The sequence below is a fragment of the Carcharodon carcharias genome, chromosome 14 (assembly GCF_017639515.1).
Source record: "Carcharodon carcharias isolate sCarCar2 chromosome 14, sCarCar2.pri, whole genome shotgun sequence".
Taxonomy (NCBI): Eukaryota; Metazoa; Chordata; class Chondrichthyes; order Lamniformes; family Lamnidae; genus Carcharodon; species Carcharodon carcharias.
The window spans coordinates 130,684,438-130,696,776 of NC_054480.1; the positions used below are offsets into that span (position 1 = coordinate 130,684,438).

The 12,339-nt window shown below is 43.5% G+C and overlaps 1 protein-coding gene across 2 annotated transcripts in view; it reads right to left on the reverse strand.

The window, feature by feature from the left end:
* The window catches only part of LOC121287377 (semaphorin-4E-like), a 71,197-nt gene extending 68,448 nt beyond the window's left edge, over positions 1-2,749 (reverse strand). Inside the window, exon 1 of one of the 2 annotated variants that reach the window (XM_041205193.1) lies at positions 2,571-2,749. The gene's annotated coding sequence lies outside the window, so the exon portion shown is untranslated. Of the gene's footprint in view, positions 1-2,188; positions 2,270-2,570 lie in introns of those variants that run through there. The other variant, XM_041205194.1, reaches the window with a different exon arrangement.
* Positions 2,750-12,339: the final 9,590 nt, after the last annotated feature.

Sequence of the window (12,339 nt, forward strand, 5' to 3'; positions counted from 1 at the left end):
GCATCTACATGTGCACTTTTCAGGAGGAGTTAATATATGATCTCTACCTAGTCCAGAGACACTGGGGCCAATTGTGACACACCTAATGGGAACTTGGTGTGCCACAATTTTTTAAAGTCTTTTTAAGACTTAAATACAATTGCATTCATTCTCTTTATCCACCAATCCATTGGTGAACCCATATTCCAAATCTTCTATCCAAAGAAAACACCAGGCAGTGTGGGAATGTTAAGCTTCACCAATTGCTTGATGAGTAAATGAACTATATAGTACAGTTTAGAGCTGCGGACTGGAAAGGTTCCAGACCAAAGTCTCAAGTCGAAACCTGGTTAACTGATTTTAGCTGACAGTGATACAGTTATTAGAATACAGCTTACATCCTTGATCTTGGGGTGGGGGAGAAGTGCGAGCAGGGGGGTTGGGAAGGAAATTGAGAAGGAATTCAATCCTGTACGCATATAGGGATCTCAGACAAGGGCAGGATCGAGCTCAGCTATGATGCCCCTGTGGTAAAACAGCCTGCCACTCGCATGAAGAATGCCACTTAGATTAAATATTATATTGAGTGCTAACAGCAGCTAATGTGTTACATTCACTGCATTAACTTATGGGGAGGCAATGGTAGTAGTGGTGTTGTCACTGGACTAACAATCCAGACCCCCAGGGTAAAGCTCTTGGAACCCGAGTTTGAATCTTGCCACAGCAGATGGTGAAATTTGAATTCAATAAAAATATGGAATTAGGAGACTAATGATGACCATGAAACCATTGTTGTTAAAAACCCAAATGTTCACTAATGTCCCTAACGGGTGTCCCAGGTTATCTGGTCTGGCCTACATGTGACTCCAGACACAGCAACGTGGTTGCCTAAACGAAGGCAATTAGGGATGGGCAATAAATGCTGGCTGATTCCCATGAATGAATTTTAAAAACTCATGCAGTTTGCTCCAACCCACAAGATTCTGCTTAGGATCGTTACGAATGCTTTCCAATAATCTATTATCTACTTAAGTTCAAATGTTTTTCACTACAGTGTTCAGATATATATTCAATATGTACAACATTCATTGCATTTCCAGAAAATGTAGTCTCCATATATTTGACATAATACAACACCCCACAAAATAATCAAAACAAAGAACACACATCAGTACGTAATTAAATATCCTGATTACAATAGATTTCTAAATGTTACAGATGAAGCATTATTGCCTCTACCACAGCTCATTGCAGGTCACAAGACCAGCACCCCCCACCCCCCCGCTGCCGTGCCGCCAAATCTCCAGACACAGAGACCCTCCAGCTCATTCACCAACTGTACTACACATGTAGAGCCCCAACCAATCCCACATAAGACATCAACAACAACTTTAATATAACTAAACATCTCAAGGCACTTAACACAAGAGCATTATAAAACAAAAGTATTACCCAGCCACATAAGGAGGTATTAAGCCAAATGACCAAAAGCTTGGTCAAAAAGTTAGGTTTTAAGGAGTGCCTAAAATGAGGAAAGCAATTAGAGAGGTGCAGGGAAGGTACTGCAGAACTTAGGGCCTAGGCAATTGAAGGCACAGCCACCAATGGTGGAATGATTAGAATTAGGGAAGCTAAGGCTAGCATTAGAACAGCACAAGCTAAAGAGGATTGTGGGGTTGGAAGAGTTAACAGAGATAGGGAGAAGAAAGGCCTGACGAGATCTGGAAACAAATGTGAGAATGTAACAACATATCTCATTTTATTGGAGTGTTATAGGTCAAAAGACAACATTTGACACATAAGGAGATATTACGGCAGAGAACTTCATACATACATGCAGACTAAAAGACATGTTCAAGACCACAATCGATGCCTAGATACAGTACCTACTCTACATTCAGCATGAACCCCTGGACAGAGCCAGTTTTCAAAGGCAACTTCAAGGCCCGGAAACATAGGCTACCTGGTCCACTTCAACCACCTGGGCACAAGTTGTACTTGGTCACACCCACCCAAATAGATGTCGAATCTCATCCACCACATCCAACCAAAGAGCTTAAAGACCACGTAGGTAACAGGAAAGAGATCATCTTTGTCTAGGTTGTGTTGCAGATCTTGTCCCACACCACCCCCCGCAAAAGGTAGAAGTTGCTATCAGGTATCCCACCACCCGCCCCAAACCTCCAAGCCCCGTTTGACGATTACTCACTCAACCAGTCGATAAAGCAGGGTCACATTTCTGTCAGAAACACCGTCCCTGCCCTCGGGAACCGACGATCTGCGCCGATATCGTCGAATGAAAATCAAAAACACCCAGCGCCACAACTGCCCTCCCCGCCGGAGGAGACCCGCGATGGAACCCCCGCGAAACCCGCGGGCAGCAACCGCCGGGCGCGAGCCCACTCTCAGCCCAACGGCCGGAGACGGGGAACAACCACAGGTAGCTCAACAATGACCCAACTCTCCAACAAACTAAACAAACTTTATTCATGGTTACCATTCCAATTGCTAAGTTAACCAAAAAAAAATTATATCACTTAAATTCGTCTGAGACATTCTCTTTTTAAAAACGTCTGCCATATAAAACTCACCTGGAACAGGTAAATCAGGTTAACTTTGTCAACAAGAAGGTGTTTACTTGAGACTGTTGTGAGTTCCATCTTATTTTCCACCCATTTACATTTTCTTTCCCTTTTTTTTAAGAGAGAAAAAGCTTGATTCAAGTTGTTAAACTTGCATCTGGGGCGACCGGTTAGCTGTGCTTACTTACTACTAAGACCAATCCTTCGTAACTAACTTCCAAGCAACAGTAAAAGTCCAACAAGGTTCCCACAATTCAAAAGTTTTTGGTGACAATCAGAATGGACTTCATACGCCATCAACTGGAGAGGGATAAAACCGACGGGTTCAAAAAAATGGCTTGCAAATTTTTAAGAAAAAAAGGTCAAATAAATTTGAGCCAAAAAAAAAGCAAAATACAGCAGATGCTGGAAAACTTTTTTTTAAAAAAAGCAGAGAATGCTGAAAGCACTCAGCAGCATCTATGGAAAGAACAGACAAGTTGAGGTTCCAGCATTTCAAAAGGAAGAGGGAGGAAAAACGCGCACACATACACATAGCTGAATCACCAAACGACCAAGGATGAAATCAAAAGAATGAATTGCATTTATATAGAAAACTAAAACTGCGCGAGGCCGGAAATCTGAAATAAAAGCAGGAAATGCTGGAAATAATCAATAGATCAGGCAGTATCAAAAACAAAAATACCTGTAAAAACTCAGCAGGTCTGACAGCATCTGTGGAGAGGGATACAGTTGACGTTTCGAGTCCGTATGACCCTTCATCAGGAAGATCAGGCAGTATCTGTGGAAAGAGAAACAGGGTTAATGTTTCAGGTGTACTGGTCAAAGGTGGTTGGCTTGAAATGTTAATGCTGTTTCCCTCTCGTGGATGCTGCCTGACTTGCTGAGTATTTTAAGCACTGATATAGAATTCTGGTGCAATTTACAGCCAACTAATATTTTGAAGTTGTTATAAGATCCCATGAAGAGGAATTAGATAAAGACCAGATCTTTGTTTTCGTAGTTGAGGACTCCCTCATAACTGCATTGCAGTGCCAGCCTAGATTATGTAGTCAAGTCACTGAACGGGAACCTGAATTCACAACCTTCTGACTCAGAGGCAAGAATGCTACCAAAGAGGCAAGGTGGGCACTTAAAATGGAACTGAGGTCCAGGACAGCTCTGAAATAAAGTGAGTCAGTGCTGCTGCAGAGAGACACCAAATAAAATCCATGTGTGTTTATTATGTCCTCCTATTAAAAAGTTCCTCGACTTTGTTCCCCTTGCAGGTTTATGCAGATGTTAGATTGATTCGAGGGCAGGATCCCAGTACAATAGCTGTATTCCACGGAGTACTGTAAAGGACTAAAGAATTAAACCACAAAGAAGCATGGCTTACAGCAATGAGGAATGCAATCAGCTAAGTCTTGACATTGTTATAATTCTGCCTTTCAAGCCAGAAATGATTTGTCCTCAAAAGATTACAAATATTGTAAATATGAAAATAAAGTCGTTGTATAGACTTCAATGTAATTGTTCTGGGTACTGTTCCCACCAGTGAAAATTTAACTAAATTATACCATTCCCTATTTACTCATTTCCCTATTTTGTTCTCTAATTTGATAAATGGCACCAAGTGCCAAGATAGGAATATCGAAAGAAGGTAATTAAGGCATTTATACCGAGTAACATCCCTCTCACGTGAAAAAATCTGCAAGAATAAAACCCGAGAAAAGAGCAGAGTGCAAGAAAGACTCAACATTCTTTACAGGAAAATTATAGATTTAAAAGTCGCATTTCAACAGATTTTTTTTAACAAAGTTCCTATTTGGATTGAAACAGTAAATAATGTACATCAAACGCCCAACGCATAAACCATAGTGACGGAAGTTAAACAACAACAAATGGGAAATATGTCCTCCAAACCAATACTTTCAACAGAATGCCAACTCAGTGTAACATAGCAAGTTAACTGCAGCCCACAGATGTGACCCAGATTCCACCACTTCCTGGGAGGACAACTGTTGGAGGGGCTAAGTCAGAAAAGCACACTACCACACTCATTCTGGTTATAACTACTTGTATTCAACTATTCTCGGAAGCACTTAGAGAAGCCACAAGAAGCATGACATGCTTCATATTCTCTGCAGAACCCTGGCTGATGTTTACTGGATGAAGAGCTTCGCATTCATTGTGCAACTTAGCATAACTGTTAGTGCCAACTGCAAGAAGATATATTCTTTCACTGTGACAAATCACATTGCTTCCAGCAACAAGTGTGGGTGAAACATCTGTCAGTCACATTTCAAATAGAGTGGGTAATGTATGGACTGTGTCTGGAATTCCAGAGGTACCAGACAATCTGAAGCTCTTTCCTGGCAGCCAAAATGATTCAGGCATGTACACCAGACCACTTCCCAAGGCCAGAATAGGACCACAGACGAATGACTGGCACCCAAATGTTCCATAACTCTACACCGTAAGTAAGCTTGATATCCCCCTGATGAAGCAAAACTCCAAATTTATCAAATTAGACCTATCCGTATTGTGAACAATCCTCAGTTTGTCAGGGTAGTATCTTGTATGTTAGTGTGATAAAATGGTACATTTATGTAAATTAACTTTATAGACTTTATGTATATATTTGGCAGAGGAGGTCTTGTGGCACAGTGGTAGAATCCCTACCTCTGGTCCACAAGCTCTGAGTTCAAGTGTTACTTTGGGACAAAAACAGAATTACCTGGAAAAACTCAGCAGGTCTGGCAGCATCGGCGGAGAAGAAAAGAGTTGACATTTCGAGTCCTCATGACCCTTCGACAGAACTTGAGTTCGAGTCCAAGAAAGAGTTGAAATATAAGCTGGTTTAAGGTGTGTGTGTGGGGAGCGGAGAGATAGAGAGAGAGAGAGGTGGAGGGGGGGGTGTGGTTGTAGGGACAAACAAGCAGTGATAGAAGCAGATCATCAAAAGATGTCAACGACAATAGTACAATAGAACACATAGGTGTTAAAGTTAAAGTTGGTGATATTATCTAAACGAATGTGCTAATTAAGAATGGATGGTAGTGCACTCAAGGTATAGCTCTAGTGGGGGTTTTTTTTATTTTTAATGGAAGTAGGTGGGAAAAGGAAAATCTTTATAATTTATTGGAAAAAAAAAGGAAGGGGGAAACAGAAAGGGGGTGGGGATGGGGGAGGGAGCTCACGACCTAAAGTTGTTGAATTCAATATTCAGTCCGGAAGGCTGTAAAGTCCCTAGTCGGAAGATGAGGTGTTGTTCCTCCAGTTTTGCGTTGGGCTTCACTGGAACAATGCAGCAAGCCAAGGACAGACATGTGGGCAAGAGAGCAGGGTGGAGTGTTAAAATGGCAAGCGACAGGGAGGTTTGGGTCATTCTTGCGGACAGACCGCAGGTGTTCTGCAAAGCGGTCGCCCAGTTTACGTTTGGTCTCTCCAATGTAGAGGAGACCACATTGGGAGCAACGAATGCAGTAGACTAAGTTGGGGGAAATGCAAGTGAAATGCTGCTTCACTTGAAAGGAGTGTTTGGGTCCTTGGACGGTGAGGAGAGAGGAAGTGAAGGGGCAGGTGTTGCATCTTTTGCGTGGTCATGGGGTGGTGCCATAGGAGGGGGTTGAGGAGTAGGGGGTGATGGAGGAGTGGACCAGGGTGTCCCGGAGGGAGCGATCCCTACGGAATGCCGATAAGGGGGGTGAAGGGAAGATGTGTTTGGTGGTGGCATCATGCTGGAGTTGGCGGAAATGGCGGAGGATGATCCTTTGAATGCGGAGGCTGGTGGGGTGATAAGTGAGGACAAGGGGGACCCTATCATGTTTCTGGGAGTGAGGAGAAGGCGTGAGGGCGGATGCGTGGGAGATGGGCCGGACACGGTTGAGGGCCCTGTCAACGACCGTGGGTGGAAAACCTCGGTTAAGGAAGAAGGAGGACATGTCAGAGGAACTGTTTTTGAATGTAGCATCATCGGAACAGATGTGATGGAGGCGAAGGAACTGAGAGAATGGGATCGAGTCCTTACAGGAAGCGGGGTGTGAGGAGCTGTAGTCGAGATAGCTGTGGGAGTCGCTGGGTTTGTAATGGATATTGGTGGACAGTCTATCACCAGAGATTGAGACAGAGAGGTCAAGGAAGGGAAGGGAAGTGTCAGAGATGGACCACATGAAAATGATGGAGGGGTGGAGATTGGAAGCAAAATTAATAAATTTTTCCAAGTCCCGACGAGAGCATGAAGCGGCATCGAAGTAATCATCGATGTACCGGAGAAAGAGTTGTGGAAGGGGGCCGGAGTAGGACTGCAACAAGGAATGTTCCACATACCCCATAAAGAGACAGGCATAGCTGGGGCCCATGCGGGTACCCATAGCCACACCTTTTATTTGGAGGAAGTGAGAGGAGTTGAAGGAGAAATTGTTCAGCGTGAGAACAAGTTCAGCCAGACGGAGGCTTCCTCTTCACCATGGACGTCCAATCCCTCTACACCTCCATCCCCCACCAGGATGGTCTGAGGGCCCTTAGCTTCTTCCTTGAACAGAGGCCCGGACAATCCCCATCCACCACTACTCTTCTCCGTCTGGCTGAACTTGTTCTCACGCTGAACAATTTCTCCTTCAACTCCTCTCACTTCCTCCAAATAAAAGGTGTGGCTATGGGTACCCGCATGGGCCCCAGCTATGCCTGTCACTTTATGGGGTATGTGGAACATTCCTTGTTGCAGTCCTACTCCGGCCCCCTTCCACAACTCTTTCTCCGGTACATCGATGATTACTTTGGTGCCGCTTCATGCTCTCGTCGGGACTTGGAAAAATGTATTAATTTTGCTTCCAATCTCCACCCATCCATCATTTTCACGTGGTCCATCTCTGACACTTCCCTTCACTTCCTTGACCTCTCTGTCTCAATCTCTGGTGATAGACTGTCCACCAATATCCATTACAAACCCACCGACTCCCACAGCTATCTCGACTACAGCTCCTCACACCCCGCTTCCTGTAAGGACTCCATCCCATTCTCCCAGTTCCTTCGCCTCCGTCGCATCTGTTCCGATGATGCTACATTCAAAAACAGTTCCTCTGACATGTCCTCCTTCTTCCTTAACCGAGGTTTTCCACCCACGGTCGTTGACAGGGCCCTCAACCGTGTCCGGCCCATCTCCCACGCATCCGCCCTCACGCCTTCTCCTCACTCCCAGAAACATGATAGGGTCCCCCTTGTCCTCACTTATCACCTCACCAGCCTCCGCATTCAAAGGATCATCCTCCGCCATTTCCGCCAACTCCAGCATGATGCCACCACCAAACACATCTTCCCTTCACCCCCCTTATCGGCATTCCGTAGGGATCGCTCCCTCCGGGACACCCTGGTCCACTCCTCCATCACCCCCTACTCCTCAACCCCCTCCTATGGCACCACCCCATGACCACGCAAAAGATGCAACACCTGCCCCTTCACTTCCTCTCTCCTCACCGTCCAAGGACCCAAACACTCCTTTCAAGTGAAGCAGCATTTCACTTGCATTTCCCCCAACTTAGTCTACTGCATTCGTTGCTCCCAATGTGGTCTCCTCTACATTGGAGAGACCAAACGTAAACTGGGCGACCGCTTTGCAGAACACCTGCGGTCTGTCCGCAAGAATGACCCAAACCTCCCTGTCGCTTGCCATTTTAACACTCCACCCTGCTCTCTTGCCCACATGTCTGTCCTTGGCTTGCTGCATTGTTCCAGTGAAGCCCAACGCAAACTGGAGGAACAACACCTCATCTTCCGACTAGGGACTTTACAGCCTTCCGGACTGAATATTGAATTCAACAACTTTAGGTCGTGAGCTCCCTCCCCCATCCCCACCCCCTTTCTGCTTCCCCCTTCCTTTTTTTTTCCAATAAATTATAAAGATTTTCCTTTTCCCACCTACTTCCATTATATAAAAAAAACCCCCACTAGAGCTATACCTTGAGTCCCCTACCATCCATTCTTAATTAGCACATTCGTTTAGATAATATCACCAACTTTAACTTTAACACCTATGTGTTCTATTGTACTATTGTCGTTGACATCTTTTGATGATCTGCTTCTATCACTGCTTGTTTGTCCCTACAACCACAGCCCCCCCTCCACCTCTCTCTCTCTCTATCTCTCCGCCCCCCACAAACACACCTTAAACCAGCTTATATTTCAACTCTTTCTTGGACTCGAACTCAAGTTCTGTCGAAGCGTCATGAGGACTCGAAACGTCAACTCTTTTCTTCGCCGCCGATGCTGCCAGACCTGCTGAGTTTTTCCAGGTAACTCTGTTTTTGTTTTGGATTTCCAGCATCCGCAGTTTTTTTGTTTTTATCTCTGTGTTACTTCGGGACTTGATGGCCATGGAATGTATGTTCATAATGTGGCCAAACAGCCTGCAAATCCTTCCAATACACCTGATTGCAGGCTGTAAGAGTGGGAGAGTTTCCTGGTCAGCCATACTGTAGAAGGCAACAGCAAACTACTGCAGTACTTTGCCAAGCATAATCATGGACTAACCTATTGGAAGTAAGGTCGTCAGTGCCCTCTTAAGGCTTAGTTCCTGGAGGAGGAGGATGTATGTATTCACCCTTCTTAAAGGAAAACAAAAAAATACTAACTGATAATGTAAGATGCTATTGGTTGGGATGCTTCATTTCCAGTCTGTGTTGAACCAGTAGATCTCAGTTGAGCAATAGTAAGCATACTACTTTGGCTTTCAGTAAATGCATGAAGCGGTGAAAACCAAGCAGATAGCCTTGAACTTAGTCATGTCCTCTGAACTTCTAATATCAGATTTTCATCTTTGGGAACAAATATGCTAATGAGCTCCTCATATTTATGATCAAAATTTTTGACAAAAGGGCCTCATCTGAAACATTAATTCCTTTTAACAAATGCTGCCTGACTGCTGAATGTTTCCAACATAATCTGATTTTTATTTGTTTCACATTTTCAGTATCAGTAACCATTTGATTTTTCTCATATTTACTTATTTTGTTTATCTAGGTATCTGACATAGTTACCAGTGCTCATTGCTTTTATTTAGAGCCAAGTTTACTCCCCCAGTTACATTAGTGAGCTAGATTAGCTGGTCAATCATCAACAGTATTGTTGACCTGCTGGATTAAGTATCAGATTATCAAGTCTTCCACAGAAACTTAAATCCAAACTTCCATTATCAGACAAGTCATCTTGAAATCATCTGGACCCCAAAGATCCAAGGAGGACAATTAATAGTTGGTTAATATAGTATCAAGGTGAGGAATGGAGGAGGACACAGAGATAGGGAGGTTTGGGGGTGGGGGTGGGGGGGTGGGGGGTGGTGAAGCCACAGACAGATTTGAAAACAAAGATGAGAATTTTAAAATCGAGGTGGTGTCAGTGCAGAAACCAATATATGTAAGGGGTAAAGGGTGAATGGGACTAGGTTATATTAGAATATGGGCAGCAGAGCTTTGGATGAGTTCAAGTTTATGGAGGGCACACGCTGTGAAGCCAGCCAAGAGTGCATTGGGATCTAGAGTTAGCAAAGGCAAGAATATGGGTTTCAGCAACAGGTGAGCTGAGGCAAGGATGGAGATGATGATGTTACCAAGGACCTCCCACCTTGGCACATAACAAATTGCTGCTTTCAGTGTGTCCTCATGGTTGTTGCACAGGATCCCAACATAATTGTTAACACAGCCTAAAATAACTGTTACCATAGTGACGACGTAGTTATGAAGTATTAGAAGCTCTTTTAATCTGAACAATGTAGAACATTAAGAATTCTAAAAAGAAAGAAACCATGAATAAATTAACATTATAATTTGTGTTTAAAAAATGACAAAATTACAAAGGGATAATAGAAATTTTGCCTTCTAGATTTCCATGCAGAGGATACATTTTACAATTTAGAACTCCTGTTTAGATATAAAACACAGTGGGCTCCAAATCACATGTTCTATTGTATGAAACTTTGAAATATTGAGATTGAAATACTGGAACATATAACAGTCCCTTCTTTAATGTAAAGCTATGGTAAGTCTAATTAAAATGGATATTGCTGCTCCTCCAATTTTAAAATGCGGACTCAAAGACAATCTGTCTACAGGAATAGAGGAAAATTCTTTGGAGCAAGATTAATCAAGAAATTGATTCTCATTGCTCCAGGTTATGGCTATGATTGAGGACAGCATGCTAATAAGGATTCCAAGTTATCAGCTCATGGTCTGTCAGCTGTGACCTAGTTGGTAGCACTTTCACTATGCATCAGAAGGTTGTGGGTTCAATCCCACTTCACGACCTGAGCACAAGTATTAAGGACAATATTCCAGTGCAATACTGAGGGTAGTGTTATTGTCCATCCCTCACCAGCAAAGATGATTGTCTTCCATGATTCTGAAAATGGCCCATAAGCCGATTTGGGATCTGCAGACTTTATTCAGGCATTTGTTGTCATGTGGGATGTCTGGTTGTGTATTTTCAGTTCAGGTCATAGTATGTTCTTTTCTCTGCTTTCACTTTTCCTCTTCATTTTTTCATCTTTGGGTCTCAAAATTCTGGGCTCCTTCTCACAGACTCCAGCGGCATCTAATTCGGTCTAAGGAGTTAGTCTCCCAGGATTCTCTGGAGATCCATTTCCGACACAGCACTTACTACAGCATCGTCAGTGTATTGGAGCTCAATGACTGAGGTCGGAGTGGTCTTAGTTTTTGATTGGAGTCATCTAAGATTAAATAGTTTATCATCTGTTCGATAAATAAGCTACAGTCCAGCAGGGAGCTTGTCTTTAATCAGATAGAGCATGACAGCAAGGAAGATCGAATAAAGAGTTGGAGTGATGACACAAACTAAAGGTCTGTAATGGATCCATTGTTAAGGATCACCGCTCACATACCATCATGAAGCAGTCAAAGGATGGTAACAAATTTTGGAGAACATACATACTTCAGCAGAATCTTCCTGAGTGCTTCATGATTTGCAGAGTTGAAGACTTTTGTCAAGCCAAGGAACCCTATGTAGAGAGGTTGTTCAGAACATTTTTCTTGTAGTTGGAGAGCTGTGAAAATCATGTTAGCCATGCCTCTTGACAGCCTAAACTCATATTTGGGGAGTAGCTGTTCAGCAAGTGTAGTAAGTCAGTTCAGAAGGGTTCTTGTAATGATCTTTCCTGAAATGGAAAACAGGGAGATGCCTCTGTAATTTCCACAATTGGATTAGTCTCCTTTCTTGAAGATTGTCACATCATGGCATCCTGGAGATCATTCAGGATTTCCTCCTCATTCCAGATCTGTAGGATAAAAGCATGGAGCTGTAATGTTAGTTCTTCTCCTTAGTGCTTAAAGATTTCAGCAGGGTTTGTTGTTCTTCATTTGTGTAATGGCTTTCATCACCTCTACAGGCATTGGCAGAGTTCTGAGCTCATCTCTAATTAGGTATTGTGGGATGGAGTTGAAAACACTCTCATCAACAATTGGTTCTTGATTGAAAAGGTCTTCAAAATGCTCCTTCCAATGGGCATTGACAGCTTCCCTTTCCTTAATCAGATATCCCCCATCCTTAGGCTTCAGAGGAGCTGGTCTTGAGTAATTGGGCCATAAATGGTCTTTATGGCAGTGAAGAAGCCACGGGTATCATTCATGTCAGTGAGATGTTGAATTTCCTTTGCCTTGTCTGCCCACCACATGTTCGTCATGTCACAGATGCACCTTTGTACCGCGGCCTTTTCTTGTTGGTAAGCCAGTTTCTTTTGTTTTGAGTTTGGGTCATTCTGCCAGGCACAGAAAGCCTTGTGCTTACAATC